Here is a 23,135-nt window from a genome sequence, read left to right as displayed (position 1 = left end):
GTGATTCTCAGGGGTGCCTTTTGGGTGCAAAAAAAAAGTTTGAGATGCACCAGTATAAGGAAGTGTGTCCTTTTTATATATAAAAGTTTCCAACATACCAATAGTTTATGATCTAGAAAGTTTTTAAAAATCAGTTTAGGTGTCTTTTCATAATACTTATGTTTCCCTATCAATCCACAGACTCAAAACATAACTGAAATGATCTACGTGCACAGTAGGGGAAAGTGGTATAGGAAAACATCACTGAAATTTAGTTGAACAAAATGGAAATATATTCATACTGGAGGGAAGAAGAGGGAAGGGATGAGGGACCCGGGGTTCCGTTTCCCTCTGGAAGGGAGCTCCCACCTCCTCCTCACCAACTTTAGCCATTTCATCACTGAATTCGGAAATCCTCTGTGAGCTTACACCAGTCACGTAACCTAGCTGAGTCTCCCTGTTTCACTGTAAAAAGGGGGCTACCTTACAAATTATTTACCTGCTGGGTGGTAAATAATGTTCACACATCCAGCACTTAACACAATGCCTGGATCACAGTAAGCCCTCAGTAAATGTCAGCAGTACTGTCCGTGAGATTTTATTTTCCAAAGACGGCCACACCAACAGGTACCTTCCATCCCACGTGGCTCCTTACAGCGTGGTGCAGACACTCCTCCCTCAAGAGCTGTGTCTGTGAACCCTCCTCTTGAATCTGGGCAGGCCTGTGACCAGGCAGAAGTAACTCTACGTGACTTCCAAGGTCAATCATAAAAGGCCACATAGCTTTCCTCTGGATCTTTCTTAGGACATGCTCATTGGGAGCATCAAGGCGCCATGTAACAAGTCTGGGTCCCTTGACGCCTCCATGCTGGACAAACCACATGCAGAGGTCACACAGAGAGACGGACATGTCCGAGGAGCCCAACTGTCTCAGACCAGGCACCAGGTAAGTGAGCAAAGCCTTAAGATGCTGCTGCTGCTGCCAGCCTTTGAGCCTATGGAGACAGGCCACATAGGCAACCAGATTCTAAATTCCTGACCCACAGAAACCATGAGAGACAAGTTTTGCGGTGGGTCTGTCACCCTATGCATTGCTATTAATGACTCCCTGTCTGCTTCTAATTTAGAAACCATATCATGTTATTCTTCTGTTTAAAAAGGACTCCAGTGGAGCTCCACGTCATGCAGAGGATGAAAAGAACCGGGAAGCTCCACGGCAGACTGGGAGACTCGAGGGAGGGACTGTGTCTTATCCACCCATGAATCCCCAAGGCCTCAGAGTTCCTCACTTAGTAAGCGGCTTCGCTGGGCGAGATGAGCCACACGGCATGGAAAAAAATGAACAAGAAGATGAATTATGAAAACCATGTATTCAACAAGTATAGACTTAGCTCCTTCCATGCGGTGCTGGGGATCCTGTCATCAAGCTACCCTCATGGGACGTTAGCTGCACCCTCATGTCACCTGCAGGAACCACTGAGTATTTTGACACGTGCACAGTGCTGTGATGGACTTAACACCCCATGGGACAACCTGTGACAAGCAAGGGATGGGAGCAAGTGAATGAAAAATGAATTAGCCCCTCCCCCAGTTTGTCTCTCCATCAGACAATTCTCAGGCACATTCCTGGAGGGTCCCCTCTGGGATCAAGTCCCAGCTACCCACAGTGGTGACCAAGTTGCTGAACAAATCTTGGATTGAGTTTCCTTCCTTCCCTGTTAGCTCTTCCCAGGGGCCAATCCTGTTCTTTGGGATTACTCCTCAAAATAAACTAACTGTCCATAAAGCCTTGTCCAGGTTTTGTTACTCAGAGGAACCCAGGCTAGGACAGCATTTAACTTTGATTTAGTAAAATATGATTTATATTCAACAATTTAGGAATATTAGTTACCCTTTAAGGCAAGTTATCCTCAAGGAATGTAGGCAGTGATAGAAATGATAAGAAAATAAGGAAATATTGGGTTTTCCTTGCATAACTCTGCACTTCACATTTTCCTTTAATATTTGTTTTTGTTTTTTTTTTTTGAGGGAGGCGATATCTAATATTAGGAGGCACTTTTCTCTAAGGTGCGTGGTGGCATTTAGTCCTTTCAATTCATGATCACAGATTTCTAATGGGCTTTTAATGCTGCCAGGTGATCCTACCACATGTCGCTAATTTGTTTAATCCCCCAAACCACCTTCTCCATTCTCATTCTCATCTGCTTCCTATTCCGCTTAGAAGATGGAAGCATCAGAAGAGAATGCCCACACACTCCCACCACATTCACCCACCCTCCACTATGAACTCACCATTCTCCTACCAAAAGCAGATACCAACTCATGCCCTACAAACATACCATCCTTACTGCCTACCTGAGGACATTTCCCCGCAATTCCCCCTTTTTCTGTTACCGTCAACTCTTGCTCTCTAGTGAATAGCCCCCCTCAGCATACAAACATGCCCTGAACGCTACCTTTAACAAATACAAAGTTCTCTTCACACTGCTCTTCCTGACAGTTGCCACCCCTCTTCTTTGCTCCCCTTCACAGCAAATCTGTTCATTGGCGTTGCCTCACTCTTCGTCTGAACCGCTCAGCAGCACCTCTCACAAGCGATCACTCCCTCTTCCTTGATATGCTTTCTCCACTCGCCTCCCAGGGCAGCTCGTCTCCATCTGCCCCCTGTCTCCTTGGCTGATCATTCCCGGTGTGCTTTGCTATTTCCTTCTTTATCCCTGACCTCTTGATGTTGAGTGCCAACGGTTCAGTGCTTTGTCCTCTTCTCTTCTCTCCCTACTCATTCTATTGGTGATCTTCTTCAGCCCCCGGGGACTTTAAATACCATCTCTCTGCTTTCAGACCTCTCTCCCTCCCCTCCAAACTCAGGTCCAACTGTTGTATCAAATTACCACAAATGTAGTGCCTTAAAACAACACAAATTTATTATCTTACGGTTCTGCAGGTCAGATACGAGTTTCACTGGAATCAGATGTTGGCAGGGCTGTGTTCCTTTCTCAAGACTCTTGGGGAAGATTAGTTTCTTTGCCACTTCTAGCTTCTAGAAGCCACCTACATTCCTTGGCCCATTGCCCCCTTCCTCTGTCTTCAAAGCCAACATCGTGGCATCTCTCTGACCATTCTTCTGGAGTTGCATCTCCCTCTGACCACCAAAGGAAAGGTTCTCCACTTTTAAGGACTCATGGGATTAGGCTGGGCCCACACAGATAAACCAGGATAATCGCTCCATCTCAAGGTCCTTAACTTAATCACATTTGCAAACTCCCTCTCGCTACCTAAAGTGGCATATACAGGATCTGGAGATTAGGATCTGGACATCTTTGGGGGCCATTATTCTACCAACCACACACAGAGATCCAGATGGATATCTAACAGACATCATACTCGCTACGTCCAAACTGAATTCCAATCCTCCCCCATCACAGATCTCCCTCCACCCACAGCTTTCCACATCTTCATTGATGGCAACTGCATCTTTCCAGTTGTTCAGGCCCAAAACTATAGAATCATCTTTGGCTCCTCTCTCTCTCTCTCATATCCCACATCTAAGTCGCAAACAAGTAGACTTTATCTTCAAAAAATATCTATAATCTTGCCATTTCTCATCATCTCCACTACCACTGGTCGAGGCCACCACCATCTTGCATCAGGATTTCTGCTGTCACTTCCTAATTGGTCTCTGGCTTCTCCCCTACAGTCCATTTTCAGAGCAGCCAGCATGATCTTTTTAAAAATTAAGCTGAATCACATTGTTTTCCTGATCGAAATGCTGCAAGGAGCCCCTGGGTCACTGGGAATAAAAGCCGAAGCCCCCTAGCGTCCCTACCCTCCTCCCCAGTTGCCTCTCTCACTTACTTCTCCTGCTCGTCCCTTGCTGCCTCCACTCCAGCCACGCTGGCCACTCACCACCCCTCTAACCCTCCAGGTGGACTTCACTCTAGAACCTGGCTCTCCTTGTTCTCTCTGCTGGAATACTCTTTCCCTTGACTAGCTGTCCTCAGCCACTGTACTAGTTTTCTACTGCTGCCATGAGCAATTACCACAGACTCAGTGGCTTAAAACAACATCCATTTATAACCTCCTAGTTTTGCAGGTCAGGAGTCTGGGTATAGCCAGGCTCTGCTGGTCCACTGCTTAGGGTCTCACAAGGCCAAAATCAAGGGGTAAGCAGGGCTGCATTCCTTTTTGGAGGTTCTGGGGATTAGTATGCTTCCAGTCTCATTCAGGTTGTTGGCCAGATTCAGGTTCTTGCAGCGGCAGGACTGAGGTCCCGTTTCCTTGCCGGTCTTTGCTCCTCAAGGCTGCCCTCCTTTCTTCTCATGCTTTCCACGTGGCCCCTCTCCAGCACTGGCGGGTTGAGTCTCCCTTACATTTGATCTGCTCCAAATTCAGCTGCATCTGTCTGACTCAAACCACTTACTCCACTTTTAAGGGCCACCCAGATTATCCAGGATGATCTCCATATTTTAAGGGCTGTAACTTTAATTAAAGGTGCAAAGTCCCTTTGCCACGGAACTTAACCTATTTACAGGTTCCAGGGATTAGAGCATGGACATTCTGGGAGCCTTTCTGCCCATCACACCTCCTTTCCTGACCATGGCATTATACTGCAACCCAGCTCTCCACTCCCCATCACCTTTCATCTCCCTTTCATGCTCAATTTTTTCATTTTTCTATAGCTCTGACCACCTTATAACAAACCATATAACAAATATTTATTATGCTTACTGATTATCATATGTCTTCCCCTGCTAGAAAATAAACTCCTTTGGGTCAAGAATCTTTGTTTTGTTCACTGATAATCCAAAGACTAGCTTGAAAGCACTCAGTGATTATTTCTTGAATGAATAAATAAACTTGTCCTGGGCTTCCCTGGTGGCGCAGTGGTTGAGAGTCCGCCTGCCGATGCAGGGGACACGGGTTCGTGCCCTGATCAGGGAAGATCCCACATGCCGTGGAGAGGCTAGGCCCGTGAGCCATGGCCGCTGGGCCTGTGCGTCCGGAGCCTGTGCTCCGCAACGGAAGAAGCCACAACACTGAGAGGCCCGTGTACCTCAAAAAATAAATAAATAAATAAAATAAACTTGTCCTGTCCTAGAACATTCTCTAACCCTATTTCCACAGATTGTTTATTTTCCACAGATTGTTTTTAATTTCAATAGTTTGAAACCACTTATTAGAACACAGATCTCAACTGGTGATGAGGAATATGGATAAACATCAAAGGACTGCTCTCTTAACATTGCTCCACAGCTGAGGTCAATAGTATCTAACTAGCTCAGTTCTCATTTATAAAGACAGCAGTGTTTGCTAGAAAAAAATGTTATTGTTACAAAAATAAGAATGCTTTATTTTTATGCTATTATCCAGGTACACAGGCAAAACAAATTGAGTTGTTGAGTTCATCTGGTCTCAGAATGTACAGAAAAATAAATGACTAAATTCATCATAAATCCTTTTTAAAAATCTCCATAAATGCCTGTGCGGTGGGAAAATGAACCATACTGGTTTGAGGAAGAACCATGAGAAAGAATTGATACTTGCTGAAGTTTAAGACTACCAGTTGCCATCAGTCGGTTTAGGGTCAGAGGGAGTATGACAAAGCAAGAAAGAAAGAAAAAAAATTTTTTGAAGCCAAAGTCATTTTAGAGATCAAATCCAAACTTCACAGAGGAGGAAACTGAGGCTCAGAGAGGGTAAGTGACTTGTCTAATCTCACACAGCTAGTCAGTGATGTGATACTTTGGATATATATTCTTACAGACTAGAGATAGTGAAAATGAAGTTTCTGTAACCTCTCTAGGTATTTTAAATGTTCATTTAATGAGCTGATTCTCTGCTTCAAAGGGCTGGATAAAGCACAGATGCTGACAGACAGGAAGACTCTGCCTACCAGCACTGTACTTGGCCCAACTAGGTCAAGACGTCTCATTCCAGGCGGAGTGCTCCAGACAGGGGACAGTCCCTGAGGTCTTGGCATGGACACAGACCTTGCAACCTCAGAGTGATTGGAGGAGGCCCCCTCAGGACATCACTGCACTAAGGACAGGCTGATGCTGCAACACACTAAGAAATCAAAGGGCTTAGGGATAAAACATAATGATACCTCACTAGATTACCTACATGTTAATAGAGGAAAGTAATTGTTACCTAAGGATCTTGACAAAATCTGGAAGTATTTATAGACATGGACTTGTTGTCAGCAGAAAGGCAAAAATGAAGGAAAGTATATTTTAAGGGAAGAATAAATAAGACATATTTTGAATGGGGTTCTCACACAAACACAAAAGACAGCAGGAACTGATGCGAAATAGTTTCTAAATTTACCAAATCACCACCTTCTGCTTTCTGAATACCTACAACAGGAATGCAAAAGAGCACAATAATTCAGTTCTATATTTAAAACAAGAGACAAGGGCTATTTGTTTGGTGTTTCTTAAGACAATCTTTCATTCACTTTTGAGCTCTTGGCAATAAGAAAAAAAAATCAAGAAATTGGTTAAGGCAATATACACAGAGTGACTTCCTCAATGGGAGTGCATCAACATTTGCAGGAGGAGAAAATAAGTCTATTTTTGGAGTCACCAATCAACTTTCCTCTCCATGGTTACAGGACATGTTTCATAAGTTTCCAGAATAACAGATGATTCAAAATGACCTTGGTAATAATTTAGACCAAATCTCATATTTTATACATGGGGAAACTAAAGCTTAGGGAGGTGGGGAGACTGTCTGACACCACAGCCCTTTAATGACAGAACTCAAGTCCCCTCACTCCTAAGGAAAAATGTGAAATTGTTACCTCCGAAAAAAAAGTATCCCTTAATTTCTCTCCAGGTTTTATTCATTTGTAAATGCCATGAAATTCTTTTGGCAGTTAAGATCTCTATATGTTTCTTCACAATTGGGAAAAACCTTTTCAAAACTACATTTTTATACTCATAGCTTGAAAACATAGATGTGTTTAATACTGGCTCACATGTTCCTTAAGGTTTTAACCTGTTTCCTACTAGCCAAGGTGGCCCATCTGAAAGAGAACAGATAAACCATGTGCAGTGCGCAGGCCTCTGTGACATCTATTATCCCAGACATTTAATATTTATTTATACTTTCCTCATTTTAATGTACATAAGTATGTATGTATACACACATGCACATATGTGTGTACATTTGGAAAGATCTTATTAACCTGGATATTTGGTAGGGGTAGATCAGACTAAAACTTAAAGCAACACAATTTTTCGTGTCGTTTACTACTAAGTGGAATTCACTTTTAAAGTGACCTCCAATCCAGCAAGAACAGATTCTCAACACTTTACAGAGAAATCTTGTGTTGATTCATCCAGCACTTATTATATGTGTCTACTTCGTGCCAGGCACTGTGATATGAACTGGACATCAAAAGATCGCATCCCTGCCCTTGTTAAGTCCACAGTCTAGTAGAGACAAGTATGAACAGATACTTGCCATGGCGTGGCTGGCTAATGGAACAGTGGGGACAGGATGGAGGGAGATGACCAGATATCATGGGGGTCAAGGGAGAATGTCTGGAAAGGGGAGGAAAGTACCAAGGGGGTTTCTTAAGAGACTTTTTTCCAGGCAAAGACAAGGGAAGTGTTTTAGATGGAGACCCAGCATGTGCAAGAGTAGAGACAAGAAGAGGGATGACGTAGTCGGGCAACTGGCAGGATGCAAGGCTTCACATTCCCCACACCTGTACCCCTGCAGCCAATGCCAGCCGGTCTCACTCTACATCTGTCATCACCTACCTCAGGAGACTGTCACTGCTGCCCAGCAATCACAGTTCATGTCCCTAGTGCGATCTACTCACCCCCTCTCCTAAACCACTCTTCCATGCCGTTACCTTCTTTCAAGCCTCCAATATTTTCTCCCCTACCTTCAATCTCAGCTAAGGAATGAACTGCTGTCTAGGGAAGCGACAGGTGATGAGGGTAGAGAAAAGGTAGGGCCAGGTGAGAGAGCTCTACATGATACTCTGGAGATTCAGACTTTATCCTCAGACAAGGGAAAGCCCTAGATTTACCTCCACAATAGAGGACTCTGGCAGAATGGCTGTTAGGAACAAGAATGGAGGGAGGTCCAGTAAGGAAATTAACATGAATGAGAAGTAATGAGAATCTGACCGAAGTCAGAGGCCATGAAGTAGACAAGGTAATGTTAAGGAAATAAAATCAAAGTCCTATTTTATGACTGAATGGTGGGGAGGTGGAGGAGAGGATTGCAATTCCTTAGCAGCACAATTATATTTAATTTTAATCCATTGGTTTTAATGCTTATTGTTTCCAAGAAATTGTAGTTAACATAATTTTAATATACAGAAAATTGTATCATCTGCTTCTAGGATCATCTTTGTAATAATAACAAAACAATTAACATTTGAACTGAGCTAAGGCCTATGATTTTTGAGCAAATCGAGTCATCAATTGCTATCAGCATTGGAAGATCCTGAGAATAATAACTGTCCCTTCACCAGGATGGTAAGTTACTCAATTTTTAGGACAAGTTAAGACCTAAAAGTAAACGTATAGGTGATAATCTAAATTTTTCTAAGTATTTGGCAAAGGAAAAGTACTAGAATTCTAGCTATGCCGAAACTCTGCAAGTACATATATTTATAGGTAAACATATACATAGTAAGTAAATGTATAGCCTTCTCTGGAGAAAACATAAAGCATCAAAGTTTATAACATAATTTTCCCATGATCTCTTACTGAAAGGATGTAGAAGACAGAAGGATCCCCTGAAAAAAGAGATACCAACTTTGTATTTATTCGTCACTTTAAATATCTTTCCTATATCAAGTGACATGTGGTTTTAACGAAAAGGCCTTTTTTTCCTTAGGTATGCCCCCTCTGATAGCCACCTCTATCTGCTCTCTAGGAACCAAGCAATCCAAGAGGAATCGCTTCTCCATAGACTATCCATAAAGCAGGTGTGTCCATATGTAAAGGCTATGGATACTTCCCAGACTGCTACAAAGTCCACACATGAAGATCTTTACCTGTGAGTCACAGCTAAAGTGTGCAGAGCTTGTAAGAGTGGTTCCCAAGCCTATGTGCACACTAGTGTTACTTGGGGAGTTAGATAATATATACATGTACACACACATATATGCATACACATGCGTGTATACACATATGTACACACGTATACGCGTATAAATGTGCACACATAAGTGCATGCACACACGTGCACATGCATATATGCGTACAAACACATACGTACACATGTGCATACACATGTATACACACAATACATATATGTGTACACACACACACACATATATATCACATCTTGGCCTCACTCTAGACCAATTGTATGGGAATCACCAGGGATAGGTCCTAGAAGCCCCCAGATGATTCTACAGAGCAACCAGAGTGGAGAACCACTAGCCAGAACCCTGTTCCTCTAAGTGTGGTCTGAGGACCAGCAGCATCCCCTGGAAGCTTATTCGAAATGCAGAATCTCAGGCCTCCCCTGAGAGCAACTGAACTAGAATCTGCAGTGTAACGCCATCCCGAGTGATTTGCGTGCACATTGAAGTGTGAGACACACTGACCTAGAAGAGACTTGCACTAAGTGGGCAAGCTCTGAATAAGACTTATTGATGGGATTTATCAAAGTGTGATAAAGATCACACTTTGGCCCTGCTGCGCAAATGTATTAAATGTAACGTAACCCCTCAGAAACCAGCCAGGACAGCTCTTTATATACTGGACAGAATGCTAGAGGGAAGTCCTCTCACTGTATGGCGCAGGGCATTGGCGCGATGTGAAACAGTTACAAGCAGATCACTGATGCCTGATTCACAAGACCAGTTCAATCTAGGGAGGCAGAAATGGGACTGGGAAAAGGTACAAGAGAAACTATGTCTATAATTATTGATATTTTAAAAAATCTAAAGTTAGGTTTCTTTTTTTTTTTTTTTTTAAAGAAGTTCTTCCCTTAGGTCTCAACTGTTTCTCTCATCCACACAACAAACAATTCTCCTTTAAGGTATACAAAATCCGGGACTTCCCCGGTGGCGCAGTGGTTAAGAATCCTCCTGCCAATGCAGGGGACACGGGTTCGAGCCCTGTCCCGGCAAGATCCCACATGCTGTGCAGCAACTAAGCCCGTGCGCCACAACTACTGAGCCTGTGCTCTAGAGACCGTGAGCCACAACTACTGAAGCCCGCGCGCCTAGAGCCCGTGCTCCGCAACAAAAGAAGCCACTGCAATGAGAAGCCTGTGCACCGCGCCGAAGACCCAACGCAGCCAAAAATAAATAAATAAATCTATATTAAAAAAAAAAAAAGGTGTACAAAATCTCTGTAGTCAAAGCCTAATTCAACAAGACCTCTAACCTTGGGAAATTACATAATTCTTATATTCCTTCATCTCCTGCTTGCTAATCTCCTTTTTAAGAATTCCCTCACAGAAAACTAGAGAGCTATGAAAACTGCTGATGATCCCAGGTGCAAAATGGAAATGCTATTGGCAAACATCTGATAGACCACAGCTGGGAGCGTTGGGGGCAAAACCTAGGGGAGATAAAAAAACTTGAGGGCAACCTAAGGGTGCAACAGATTTAGCCCCAGGAGGCAACACTAAAGGTAAAGAAATAACAAAATGTCATAAAGTTCAAATTTACTTGAACTTGAACTCTAAAATTACTCCATCAGAAATTCAAGATAAGGCCATCAATTTACATAGTTTCTGCAAAACAAAAGGAAACAAATATCGGCTCTCTGTACAGCCATTCTCATTATTTAGTCATCCAAATGACCTCTCCCATGTCTCTTCCTTCTCTCCTCCTACTCTTCCAACCCCAAATAGACCGTATTGGTTCAGAACTGAGAGACAGAGAAGATCAGACCTGAAGCAGAAGCAGTGAGAGAGGATAGGAAGAATACAGGAAACATTAAAGCAGCAGAAGCAAGGGTATTTAAACTACTTGGCTAGGAGTCAGCCCTAGATATACCTCAGAAGCAGCTGGGGTTCTTCTAAAACTTAAGGATTCCCTGGGGCCCAGCCAAAGCCAAATAAGTCCAATGAATTTCGGGATGGAGGGAGGATTTGATTTTTAAAGCTGCCTCAAATGATTCTGAGACGGGGTGATTCCAGAGCTCTGGAATCAGTTGTGAGGGAGGATTCTAACTTCAAAACAATATTTCTTAACTTTAAATGTATATATTTTAAAGCTCTGGATCCATGTAAATCATTCTCTAATTCACTTATTAGAACTGCATTACTTTTTTTTCCCTACTAACTTTATTTTTACCAATATAACTCATGCAAATTACTTAAACAAATAGTACTATCAGGCTTAAAATGAAAACACAGCAGTAACCTCTCATGTCTCCACTCACTCCCAAACCCACTTCCCAAAGGCAATCTACTTTAAAAATAGTTAGCTATTTCTCTCTTGATATTAAATTTTATATTCCTAAACAATATGCATATACTAATATTTCTTGATTTACTTTTGATTTTAATTTAGTAATTAATAAAATTAGTGATGTCCTATTATGCACTAGCTTATCCTCTCCCAGACTCCTAAGATATAGTTATGTCAACATTTTTACCAGCCTCTTTTGCAGTCATGCATGGTCAGGGTATTTAATAGTCTGTATGTTTCAGTACATTTATGCCCACATTTTGATGTTATCCAATAGCCTCCTATAAAAAGATGCACAGAGAGTAAACTTTTGAGAACGTTCACACCTTCAAAATGTCTTTACTGTATCTCCCACTCGACAGTTTGTTTGAAATTCTAGATTAAGAATAATTTTCCTCAGAATTCTGAAAGAATTAATCCATTGTTCTTTAGGTGCCATTACAATTCCCAATCATTTTGTATGTGATCTGTTCTATCCTCCACAGAATTTAGCTTATTCCCATTTTCCTTAGTATTCAAAATGTTACAATGATGTGTCTTATACACGGATCGTGTGGATCCTTTTTCATTCACTCATGTGGCTATTCTGTGAACTCTTTTAATCTATAATTGTATGTCTTCCAGTCCTGGGAAAATATCCTGTATTATGTCTGTGGTAATTTCCTCTCCTTTACTTTTCCCTGTAATCTCTTTTTTTTCTTTCTTTTTTGTAAACTTTTGTTTGATTTATTTTTATTTTATTTTTGTAGTCTCTGCCTGGAACTCTTATTAATATGATATAATACCTGATCAACTGACCCTTTAATTCTACTTTTTCCCTCTTTTTCCTTTTTGCTTTTGTTTCTACTTTATCTTCTGTCCTTCCAATGACTTTTTTTTTTGCCATCTTATTTTTAGTTTCCAAGACCTATTTCTTATTCTCTAATTATTACTTTTTTACAGCCCAGTTCTTATTTTATTAATTCTAGGAGGATTGATTTTGATTATTTCCATTTTTCTTCTTCTTTTTGCATTTCTGTTTCCTCCATGATTTTTTTCTCATTTGTTCTGGTTCCTGCCTTTTTTCTTGTTGAATGCTTTCTTCAAATGTCTCATATTCACTGACTATTTGTATTTAAGGTACTAAAAAACTGGTTGCAAGTTCCATGTTCACAGAATAGGGGGAGTTGAGTTGTTGCTGAGGGTTCACCATAGGAAGAATGGATAGTAAGTCAGTTTTCTCATTGTGGGACCTCATGTATCAGTATCTGTAGGTCTTTTCTCTAGGGCTGTTCACTTTGCCCAGAAAAGAGTTCCTCAATATGCTGCCTGGGTTGGTGATTACCTGGCTATCCTAGGATTGCGGGTGGGTTAAAAAGAACACACCAGGTCTCACTGTTTGGTATGCATAATATCATTAAATTCCTCTGTTTTCAGTTCAGAATTTCACCCTTAACCTCTTCTTTCTTTTTTTCTGCTATCCCTAAATCCAGAACTGTTAATGTATTTCAATTTCTCCAGAGAAAAAATGTCCAGGACTTCCTCTTGCTATATGGGATGGGGAAAGTGAACTGAGAGTCTAGTTCCTTTTATAAACTCTTAATCAATCCCTTATTTTCAGCCCCATGCCCTATTCCAGAGCCTCTAATTCCAGAGCCCTTCTGGGATTCTGAGGGATAAATTGGCTGTTTCTTCCCAGTATCTATTCCCAATCTCCTTTAAGGGCACTTAGGTATCAACTTTTTCCACTACACTAAGTCAGTTGCCACAGGTCTGTCTGCTTTTCATCCTCCAAAAATGTGTTGGTGTCTCCCATCTCTTGTTTACCACTATAGTGGTGCTTCAGGAGGGACAGACAGTAAACACAGGTCCAGTCCACCAAATTTCTGAATCCCAATAACTCAATCTTACAACCACAGAAACTGCCCCCAAAAGATGATCCTTTCCTTATCAGTTTTTTTTTCTTTATCAATTTTTGAAACATTTACACCTTTTCTGTTTTTAATCGATGCATCTGATTAGCTAAGATACTTTCCCAATTCTTTTAATGTTTACCATCATTTTCTGTCTTAATCATAAAAGCATAAAAAACAAAACAGAATCCTTTTCTGGATACCACAAAATACTTCTGATTTACTGACTCATTAATTAAGCCTTAAAAGATGGTAGAATTTAGAACACTAGATTATAATTGAAGAAAATACAGGTTGTTTTCATGCAGTAAAGCTGTTTTCATTGACTCCTTCTTGCGACTTCAAATCTAGCCTATGGTGGCCTGAGCTGAAAGGTATTTGCCTTGATAATGTTCAAGTATTTCCAAGAAGACCTTTGACTACTGTACGAAGTCATCATCAACACTGCAGTCTTAGTTATTTTGCTTCTAAAAACAGGCAAAGGAGGGATGATCAGAACAAATAATTACGCATGAATTTTCTCACATCCAAAGGATCACAACTTTTTCACTCCCATTCAAATCTGAAGGCTCTAAGCCTGAAGATTTTGATCTTTAAGGCTGAAAACCCAGGACTTGTCTGAAACACTGAATTCATAGTTATAAGAAATAACTACAGAGTAAAACACTAATATTACACCTTTGACCTAATTCCACTCAAAGAAGCACATATTCTGGACCTGTCAATATTTATAATTGCCTCCTGCTACTACTCAAAACTTCCCTGAAAAGAAAAGCAAGCATCTAACAAAGAAAAAAGACTCCTATGGTGGGTAGGGGTGGGGGATGAAATTGTCTCATTTCTTGAGCTGGGAGGTAGTTTCATGGATGTTCACTTTTTAATAATTCATTGATGGGTAGGGGTGGGGGATGAAATTGTCTCATTTCTTGAGCTGGGAGGTAGTTTCATGGATGTTCACTTTTTAATAATTCATTGAACTATACATTTACATTTCAAAAGTTATATATGTGTTATATTTTACAGTAAAAAAAAAGACCTTTTTAACAGTTAAAAGAGAAACAGATAAAAAGGCAAATTTTTCATTTGTCATGAAACACAGTGCTTTAATCACACTTGGCCAGAACTGTTATACACACTGACATGGATAAAGGGAGAAAAGTTATCATGATTTACCTTCAGTGCCTAAACCAGGGTCCCATCAAATTTCAATAGTCATCTTAGTTGTTTTATTTGAAACATTTTATTTTTAAAAAGTTCTTAAACTTCAAAATTTACCTTGCATACCATATGGTGATATTGATACCTTTTATTTGCATGACACTATTTATTTGCAAAGAGCTTTCACATCAAATACCTGGGAAACAGAACAGGCATTATGTTCTCCCATGCTGTAGATGAGGAAACTGAGGCACGTAATAGTTAATTAGTAAGGTCACTAACAGTGACAGAATCAGGACAAATTCCAAGTGCCGTATGTCCATCCAATGAAAGGCTCCTTAAACATGTTATGAGAAAGAACTTTCCACTTTTCTAAAGTTCTGGATTCAGAAACAGGATATCAAAGCTGGTGGTCTCTGCGATGGTATCTGTGAGCTTCCTGAGATTCCCCAGAGAGGAATGAGAAAACAACTAGACATTTCTATGAAATCGATGAACTAAGGACTATGCTCAAACCTTCTGAGTCATTTCACTCACTCCTAGTTAACATAAAAATGCACCTGCTGCCTCAGAAGTCAGTCTAATTCAAACACAAACACAAAGGTTAAGAGTGGTCTATAACCTGTTGCAAGGGGAACAAATGCCTCTCTGCCACTCACAGGGTTTCCAAAGGGGGGATATTCCCTATCCACGCCTGTCTTCTTGCCCTGCACCATACTCTCCCCACAGAGGAGGAGCAATTTATTTGCTTGGTGTGTGACAGCCATGGGTCTGTTTCTCAGTTTACAAATGGATGGAGTTTTTCTATCAAAGATACTTGGCATGAGAGATTTGGCCTCTTTTCTCTTTCTCTGTCTGAACAGTGAAAGGCAGAAACCTGGGTATTTCTGCTCTGCAGCCTCAAACTTTCCATCCAGTAGGCAGTTTCAAAGTCTAGCCTAGGGTGTAGAAGGTGCACAAGACCAATGTGGGTTCACACCAAGCTGTGTCTCCCAGCCTAGGCTGCATCAATAACGAAGTTAATTTTTTGACAACCTGCTGCTTCTTATCTATTTTTTAATTAGTGGGGAAGAAGGGGTGCTTTTCATGTGTCCTCCTCAAAGACGCCATCACCTGCCTTTCGGTCAGAAGTCAGAGCACGTGGACACGACTCCACAGCTCTCCTCAGTGGCTTTCTGTGCCCACAAACACTGGTGCTCTACAAGCAGTAGGCAGGCCGTGTGGTGAGGACGCATTGTAAAACTTTGTTCAGTGGATACTTTAATTACTTCTTCTGTCGTGGAGGGCAATACTGAACTGAAATTCAGGGATTCCGGTTCTTTCCAGAGACAGCTCTGCCACATATATCTGCAGTCTGGGGCAGGTCTCAATTTTCCTAGAAAGCCTTTAAGAGACTTTAGCTTCCTCATCTTTTAAATGAAGGAATAACTTCCCTCTTTTAGGGTACTCTCCAATTCTACAGACTAAAAGCTCAGAAAGGCTTTAATAAATGTATTCCAGAATTTTTACAACAGCTATTGACACTGATATACATAATAATCATTTGACACCCTGGTCTCATAGTTCCTGAAGATCAATGAGCTTCTACCTCATGCTGATGCCGTTTCACCATTCCCAGGTTCAGCCAGACTTTGAATTCACATCACTGCGCATTACCCATCCCTCCATCATGATAAGCTACTCAAGAAGTCCCTCAGGCCCTTGGCCACCAGCCCCAGGACTCCCCTCCACACTCCCATTTCTCCCTTTCCTTCGTTCTTGCCCAACCAGCCACTACACAGTCTAATCTCACATCTCCTGCTCATTCTCCCAGCCCATCAACACTAGTTTCACTTGCCTTCCTACTCAACCCGGGACCCATATGGAGTTGGCAGTTTCAACGATACTCACACCATCTCCACTTCCAATTTTCTCAGTATTGCTGGAAAAGTCGTAAATACAGGCATGACTCGTTCTATCACAAGGCTAAGGCATCTGTGCGACCTGTCAGGCCCTTATCACCTTTGGCTCTCGTCACACTCATACCCACAGCTACTCCAAACCTTTCCCCATCTCCTCCACCTCCCAGCTTTGCCTCTCACTCTCAACGTCCTCTCAGCAAACAGAACTGGCCTCCTCCGTTTTTCTTTCCTTCTTAAAAAGGGGAACCAACCCATTTAAAATGCAGTCACACTCCCTCCCAGCTTCCAACTTTCCTCTCCAAATCTGTTCCTTTTTGCCTTCATTTAATCTTCTTCCCTCCATGTCACATCTGTTTTTCCACGAATAACTATCTTTGTCATGATCAAATGATTTAGTATTAGAAAAGGGACTTTGTTTTAGAATAAAAACAGGCGTTATTTGTTATCCTATAACTGAGCTGGGGTAACAGGTGTGAACGGAGACTGTCCTGGGCAATCGGACGTGTGGCCACCTTATCCAGCTCCCGTGCCTCCTACTTGAGGAGCACTGACCTGGCGCGCGAACCGCCCTCCCGCTCCCTCTCCAGATCCTCAGCCTCTTCCTCTCCACTGACAACCACTCGGCCCACAGCGCTCTCGGGCCTCTCTCACGGTTTGGTTTTAAGACTGGCTCCCTGGCCCTCTCATCACCTCAAGTTACAGTCCTCTCCAATTTTCACAGACCAATCCTCACTTATACTTACTCTCTCCGCTTCCTTCCTGCTCAGGCACCTCTCAGGTACCTGGCTGACTTCCATCTCCACTGCCCAACTACCCCTGATGCTCAAAGGCTACTGACAATGGTCTCATTGACAAATCTAAGGACCTTTTCTCAGTCTTCAATCTCAGTGCCTCAACACTGCTACTTGTCCCGTCTAAATTCTCTTTCCTCCCCTTTCTTTACCCTACCTTTTCCTTGTTCTCTTCCAGCTTCTTTCCTCTCGGCATCCTGTCAGCTTCTTTCTGTCTCCCTCCAAGCCCACAAACATGGTTTTTCCGACTCTGCCCTGGTCTTTTACTCTTCTCACCCATACTTTGAACCCTTCTCACAGCTTCACCATCCCCCCTCATAAGGATGCCCTCAAATCCATCTCTGTTTTAAATGGCTGCCATCCATTTGGATAGCTTCATAGGCACAAAGAAATTAACATATCCAAATCCAAACTTCCATTAACTAGACAAATACTTACTGATTGCATACTACTTACAGGTGCTTTACTAGTGGCCTTTCCGACTATTTCCATTTCTGCCATCACCATCCAAAGTCACTCAGCTTCAGTCTCTGACTTCTCCCTCAATTCCCTCATCCAGTTAGCCAACAAGTCCTGCTGCATTTACTATTTCTACAGGGTCTCACCCACCCAACTGCCCCCACTCTAATTTAGGTTCTCACTCCTTCTCTTCCAGGAACTATTTTAATAGCTTTCAAAATGGGATTATCCATGACTCCCCCAATACAGATTAATCTTCTTGAAGCATAGCTTTAAGTTCCCCACTCAAACTACCTTTGATAGTTATCTACTGCCTACTAAACAGGTTCCTTAGCCCAGTGCTCAAGATGCCCACAATATGGTCCTAACGCTGCCAGGCAGCGTGCCGTCCCACTATCCTGCCTCCAGGCTCCTCACCCTACAGCTTAACCACACTCCTCTCCATCCTGGATATGCTCATATACTCTTTCCTTCAAGTCTTAGCACAGGCTGAGCCCTACACCTCTGCCAGTTGAAGTTCTACCAGTTCTTTAAAGCTCAAGGTCCCTTAACTAAACCTTCCCCAATTTTTCTGCCTAGAAATAGTGTGTTCCTTCCTTGAAACCACAAAGCATTTTCTTGGGACTTCCCTGGCGGTCGGTCCGTGATGAAGACTCTGTGCTCCCAATGCAGGGGGCACGCTTCGATCCCTGGTGGGGGAACTAAGATCCCGCATGCCGCCCGGCGCGGCCAAAAACAGAAAACGGAAAGCAAAAAAACCATTTTCTTTATGCCTCTATAACAGTGCCTCCATATAATAAAACCTTTGGTCACCTGTCTTATGCTCCCTACATGCCTCCTAAGCCTCTCAAAGAAAGGGTACCTATGTCTGATTAACCCATATACTCCTTATACTGCCTTATATACAGTAAGCTGAATGAGAGGTTGATATATTCAAGTTAACTCTGTATCCACCATATAGCATATAAAATAATGAAGATGTACTTAATATCACCAAAGCTAATTAAGCCAAATTCTTAGGAAGGCCTAGAAATTAACCATTTTTGCAGTTGCTCGTTAGATCAAGGATATATGAATCATTTCAACTAAAATTGTAGAACTGTGCATTCTTTATCAGTTCCTTAAACTATACAGTTAGATAAGATCTTAGAGATCATTTAATTTCCCTCCTTCCATGCCAATCACCAATCCTCCAGCTGATAAAACTGAAGCTTTAAGAAATTAAGCTGCTCCCCTGGTCTCTTAAATCAGAAATCATAATATAACTGTTGCCATTTATTAACGGCCTAGTGTACACGAGGCACTTTCTGTACCTTACCCCAGCGTCACAACAATCCTTCAAGGCAGGTGGTACTACCCCCATTCAGAGACAAGAGAATGCTCAAAAAAGTTAAGTAACTTGCTACAGAGGGCCCTGCTTGTTAGGGGCAGAGCTGAGCTTAGGTCCCTATTCTATCTGGCTGTACAGTCTAGGCTTTTCTAATTGGACGCCATGGCAAAGGCAAGACCTACCAGGTGTCCTGAAACAGCCTCCGATTGTTTCTTCAGTGAATAATTATGCCACCTAAGCAAGTGCACACACTTACAAGTTGTAAGCCATTTTATTTGAAATTCTGGAGGCGTGAAAATTAAACAGCAACCTCATTACTATAGAAGTTCTAAGGTTAATTACTGCCAACATTCTGACTTTCTTATCAAAAACATCTTCATTCTGGAAAAGAGATATGTTTTTCTGGTTTCTCAATTCTTAAATATATTTTCAACTTAAAATACGTTTGTCCAACTACACCCAACAACTATGTGTTGAGCCCCTAGATGTCCAAGGCACATCAAAGGCTACAAAGTTGAATACGACCTCATTTCACTCCCTGAGAGTTCACCGGCAAGAGGCGGACAGTCGACTAACCATAGCGACCACTCGTTCCCCAACTATAGGAGCTCTGGTTGATTTGACGACTTCCAACAAGAAGTCAGAACCCTTGGTTCTAATCCCAGACCTGCACACCGGGCAAGTCATCTCACTGTGCCTTAGTTACCTCAGTAAAGGGACTGATAAAAAGGGAATGAAATATGCCAACCAATTTCAAGGTCCCATTTAGCTTTCAACCTGTATTATGTCTGAGCTCACTCTTGAGATTACACTTCTGAAAGTGCTCACAGCTACTGCTATGGAAAGGGAACACTCTTCTTTGGCAGTGACTTTGGAGGCACTGAGTTCTGAAAATATTCCTACAAGTATAAAGCCAACTAATACGCCTCCAAAGTTTGTTATTTATAATAAAAAAGTTTACTAAAATTTATCCTCAGAGGAGGGAGTATGAAGCACGACCTTCTAATCCTTCTTCCATTATATTACTGACATAGTTTTAACTTAATTCTTTACGATTCATTTAAGATGTTAAAATTAAAATATAATTTAAAATAACTCCTTCTATCTACTCTTCTATGGAGTTAAGCCGTTGACACTAACAACAACAGAGTTAAGGCCACTGCAGAGATGTATATCTTGTATTTGTTTAGTTAAACTAATACTTCATAGTAAATGCTACCTACTATGGACCTTCCCAAACTGCAGCTCAATTTGAGGTTGGTGTGCAGGCGATGGAGAGGGAGGAATATAGAAATATCAGTATTTCAAATACAAGTGGAAACATACAGCACTGTGGGCATCTGACTTTGCCGATTCCCTTTCAATATCCTGTACCTTTTTTTTTCAACTAGCACAGATAATATTTTTAATCATCCATTAACTTATACAGCCAACACCCTTTCTCTCGACAAGGCTCCACATGCCTTGTACTCAGCATCTTAGGATATGATGCTCAAACCCATCTTGTGCTGTAAGTTAACAGCATAGAGGAGGAAATGAATCAATCAAAAGAAAACTGGAAGAAATTAGAACTGCACCATCTTAGTGTCTTGCCCATGCAAGGCAGTAAATTTCAACTGTCAAAGATAGTCCCACCAAGAAATAGGAAAAAGGAATTCATTCATTCACTAGTCAACAAATCCTGACTGCCTAATATGCCAGGCACTGTTCTAGGTGTTAGAGTTACAGCAATGAACAAATCAGGCAACAATTCCTGCCAGAGTAGAGCTTACCTTCTAGTGCAGAGGGGCAGGACTTAAAGAACACCCAAGAAAATCCTTTCAGATAGCGATTAAGTGCTATGAAGAAAATAAAATAGGACTGGGGGTGGTCCCTGGGGTGAGAGGTTACTTAAGGTGATCAAGAGGGCCTTGCTGAGTAGATGCCCTTTGAGGTGAGTCCTACATGATGAGAAAACTTTATTCTTAATCCTACAAGTGTGGGGTATGGTGGGAACGAGTCAAGTTGAGTCTTCAAGGGTGGTCACAGTGGTCAAAAGTTCTTAATTTCTGGCAAACTAGGTTCCTTTTAGGATTTGGCTTATTAAAACAAAACAAAACAAAAACAAATCCCCAAACCTAAACCTTTAAGTAGAACTCCTCTACTTAGGAGCCACTGATTTTTCTTTTAAGATCCACTAACTTTTAAACTTTTTGCTGATTACTTTATTGGTACTTAAGTAGAGGCAATTACTAGAAGGATTCCTTCAGAGCCATCCAGATTCTGAATGAGAGACGATCCAACCCTGCAGCGAATCAGCGCTCCTCCACCGACTCATCAACACAGCCAGGTGGAATCTTGTTAACTCTTCTAACAACGGGAAACAAGCCTCGGGAAATGTGGGGACTCTGCCACCCCCAAAGTTCCCCCAAATTGCGGGAGGAGGGGGAAAAATAAGCCGCCGCCCTTTTGCATTCCCTCTCCCGCGGCCCTCCAAGGCGTCACCGCCGAGGAAGGGTCGCCGTCCCTGGGTCAGAGGCACACCGGGAGTATGCGCGGGGTGGACCCCGCAGGAATCATCGGCGCCCGGTCTGCGGGGCGATGATTCATTAACCGCCCCGGAGCCCACGGCCACACGTTCCGAGCGCACTAGGACGGTCGCACACGCAGCTTCTTTAATATTAAACAAATGTTTCAAAGTACAAACGCCCGGAGCCAGAAACGAGTAGACCCAGGCAAGGCGGCGGAGAAGAAACAGCACGTTTCGGCCGCTGCCCGAATGTTCCCGGGGCCGGGAGGGGAGCTGCGGGCACGTCGGTCCACCCGGCCGCCGCCCCGCACCTCCCCGTCCCCGGCAGGCGCGCGGGCAACACCCGCAGGGGGCGAGGAGGGCGCACAGGTGGGTCCCCGCTCGCCGTGACTCCCGCCCCTCCCCGCCCCTCGCGGAAGGCCAACGCGCCGCCCGCTCGCCCCTTTCCTCTCCGTGACATCTTATATAATAACCCGAGCTAATCAAAACGGAAGCGACGCGCGCTGCCGGGGCCCGACTCCCGGCCTCCACTGGATGCTCGCGCCCCGAGCCCCCAGCCCCCCAACTAGGCGCCGGGGCGCGCGGCTCCGGGCGGGGGGAAGGGCCCGAGCGCCGCCTCGGCTCGTCCCTCCTCGGAGAAGGCGCTGCCGCTGCCGGTCCCCGTCAGGAAGCCGCGAGCGTCACAAACTGCGTCAGCTTCTTCAAACACGTTTCACGGGCTCCCTCCAGCCGGGGAGCCAGCCGCTCCGGCGGCCGGGCCGCGGCCGGGGCTGGCAGGAGCCCCTCCGGGGAGGAGAAAGTTCCTCGGGGCCCTCCCCTCGCCCGCCGCGCTTCCAGCCCCTCTCGGCGCGACGCCCGCCCCGCCGCGCAGCCCGCCGGCCCGCCCCGATGGCAGGTTAGGCAACTTGTGACCCCCAGGCGTCTGGCGGCCCCCTCCCGCTCACTGGGCTCCCCTGCCGCCGGGGGCCTCCTCCCGGCCCAGCGGAATACGGCGACGCCAGAAACTTCCCCCGGCCACGCCGGGCGGGGAAACCGCCCGGGTCCCAGCGCATCGCCCTTACCTTGCTCTCGGGAGGCCACGAGCCGGGCGGGCCGCGCGGGGCGCGTGGTGCGCGAGCGCGCGCGCGTGGGGCGGTAGGTGAGGGCGCCCGCGCCGGCGGGGGTGGGGCGGGGCCGCGGGCGGGGCGGTGGGGGGGGCGGCCCGGCGGGCGGGCGCGAGGCGAGCAGAGCCAGCGGCGGCGGCGGCGGCGGCGGCGGCGGCGGGTGCTGCGGCGGCGGGCGCGGGGCGAGCGCGCCGAGGGGGCGGAGGAGTTGCCGTGGGTTTGTTTACGCATTGCTGCCCGGCTCGGGGCACAGCCCGCACTCCCTGATTGGACACAAACTGGGGCACAGCCTCTCGCCGCCGCCCGCCAGGCCTCCTCGAGCAGCCGCCGCGCAGCTCCCGGAGCGCCCTACCCGGCACGGCCCGCGGCGGCGTCCGGGCCTGGAGGGGACAAGCCGCGGCGGCAGCCGGGCGCGGGGCCCGCACGTTGGCCCGGGGCTCGAAAGCGCCCACCTGTAGGGGCCCGACCTTGGCAAGGAGAAATTCGAAACTTCGGAGGCTGGAGTCCTCGTATCTTCCAGCCGTAGAAGGAAACCCCCACCCACCCCTTCCCCTCCCCCCCTCCCCCTCCCCCGCCAACACACACACACACACACACACACACACACACACA

General features: G+C 44.3%; 1 protein-coding gene across 6 annotated transcripts in view; it reads right to left on the bottom strand.

The window, feature by feature from the left end:
• PCGF5 (polycomb group ring finger 5) overlaps positions 1 to 22,553 on the bottom strand; it is a 117,227-nt gene extending 94,674 nt beyond the window's left edge. For 5 of the 6 annotated variants that reach the window (XM_060125842.1, XM_060125839.1, XM_060125845.1 and 2 more), the window contains exon 1: positions 22,482 to 22,553. The gene's annotated coding sequence lies outside the window, so the exon portion shown is untranslated. The remainder of the gene's footprint in view (positions 1 to 22,481) is intronic. The other variant, XM_060125841.1, reaches the window with a different exon arrangement.
• Between the last annotated feature and the right edge of the window lie 582 nt (positions 22,554 to 23,135).

Source organism: Lagenorhynchus albirostris, chromosome 16 (assembly GCF_949774975.1).
Source record: "Lagenorhynchus albirostris chromosome 16, mLagAlb1.1, whole genome shotgun sequence".
NCBI lineage: Eukaryota > Metazoa > Chordata > Mammalia > Artiodactyla > Delphinidae > Lagenorhynchus > Lagenorhynchus albirostris.
The sequence above is the reverse complement of the archived record's forward strand: the minus strand, read 5'-3'. Positions and strand labels throughout refer to the sequence as shown.